Raw genomic sequence first — 2,279 nt, 5'->3', positions numbered from 1 at the left:
CCACTGTGACTGACCCTAAACAGAGAGTACACAGTGGCAGAATACCTGACCACTGTGACTGACCCTAAACAGAGAGTACACAGTGGCAGAATACCTGACCACTGTGACTGACCCTAAACAGAGAGTACACAGTGGCAGAATACCTGACCACTGTGACTGACCCTAAACAGAGAGTACACAGTGGCAGAATACCTGACCACTGTGACTGACCCTAAACAGAGAGTACACAGTGGCAGAATACCTGACCACTGTGACTGACCCTAAACAGAGAGTACACAGTGGCAGAATACCTGACCACTGTGACTGACCCTAAACAGAGAGTACACAGTGGCAGAATACCTGACCACTGTGACTGACCCTAAACAGAGAGTACACAGTGGCAGAATACCTGACCACTGTGACTGACCCTAAACAGAGAGTACACAGTGGCAGAATACCTGACCACTGTGACTGACCCTAAACAGAGAGTACACAGTGGCAGAATACCTGACCACTGTGACTGACCCTAAACAGAGAGAGTACACAGTGGCAGAATACCTGACCACTGTGACTGACCCTAAACAGAGAGTACACAGTGGCAGAATACCTGACCACTGTGACTGACCCTAAACATAGAGTACACAGTGGCAGAATACCTGACCACTGTGACTGGCCCTAAACAGAGAGTACACAGTGGCAGAATACCTGACCACTGTGACTGACCCTAAACAGAGTACACAGTGGCAGAATACCTGACCACTGTGACTGACCCTAAACAGAGAGTACACAGTGGCAGAATACCTGACCACTGTGACTGACCCTAAACAGAGAGAGTACACAGTGGCAGAATACCTGACCACTGTGACTGACCCTAAACAGAGAGTACACAGTGGCAGAATACCTGACCACTGTGACTGACCCTAAACAGAGAGTACACAGTGGCAGAATACCTGACTACTGTGACTGACCCTAAACAGAGAGTACACAGTGGCAGAATACCTGACCACTGTGACTGACCCTAAAGGAAGGAAATCTTTGACTATGTAAAGTGAGCATCTTTATAGTTCTATGTTTCATATCTCTAGTTCTATGTTTCATATCTCTAGTTCTATGTTTCATATCTCTAGTTCTATGTATCATATCTTTCTAGTTCTATCTATAGTATGTTTCTAGTTCTATGTTTCATATCTCTAGTTCTATGTATCATATCTTTCTAGTTCTATCTATAGTATGTTTCTAGTTCTATGTTTCATATCTCTAGTTCTATGTATCATATCTCTAGTTCTATGTATCATATCTCTAGTTCTATGTATCATATCTCTAGTTCTATCTATAGTATGTTTCTAGTTCTATGTTTCATATCTCTAGTTCTATGTATCTTATCTCTAGTTCTATGTATCATATCTCTAGTTCTATCTATAGTATGTTTCTAGTTCTATGTTTCATATCTCTAGTTCTATGTATCATATCTTTCTAGTTCTATCTATAGTATGTTTCTAGTTCTATGTTTCATATCTCTAGTTCTATGTATCATATCTCTAGTTCTATCTATAGTATGTTTCTAGTTCTATGTTTCATATCTCTAGTTCTATGTATCATATCTTTCTAGTTCTATCTATAGTATGTTTCTAGTTCTATGTTTCATATCTCTAGTTCTATGTATCATATCTTTCTAGTTCTATCTATAGTATGTTTCTAGTTCTATGTTTCATATCTCTAGTTCTATGTATCATATCTTTCTAGTTCTATCTATAGTATGTTTCTAGTTCTATGTTTCATATCTCTAGTTCTATGTATCATATCTCTAGTTCTATCTATAGTATGTTTCTAGTTCTATGTTTCATATCTCTAGTTCTATGTATCATATCTTTCTAGTTCTATCTATAGTATGTTTCTAGTTCTATGTTTCATATCTCTAGTTCTATGTATCATATCTTTCTAGTTCTATCTATAGTATGTTTCTAGTTCTATGTTTCATATCTCTAGTTCTATGTATCAGATCTTTCTAGTTCTCTCTATCGTATCTTTCTAGTTCTATCTATCATATATTTCTAGTTCTATCTATCATATATTTCTAGTTCTATCTATAGTATGTTTCTAGTTCTATCTATCATATATTTCTAGTTCTATCTATCATATATTTCTAGTTCTATCTATAGTATGTTTCTAGTTCTATCTATCATATATTTCTAGTTCTATCTATAGTATGTTTCTAGTTCTATCAATAGTATGTTTCTAGTTCTATCTATCATATTTTTTCTAGTTCTATGTATCATTTCTTTCTCGTTCTATGTATCACA

The sequence above is a fragment of the Oncorhynchus tshawytscha genome, unplaced genomic scaffold, assembly GCF_018296145.1.
Source record: "Oncorhynchus tshawytscha isolate Ot180627B unplaced genomic scaffold, Otsh_v2.0 Un_contig_4859_pilon_pilon, whole genome shotgun sequence".
NCBI lineage: Eukaryota > Metazoa > Chordata > Actinopteri > Salmoniformes > Salmonidae > Oncorhynchus > Oncorhynchus tshawytscha.
This window is presented reverse-complemented; position numbering follows the sequence as displayed.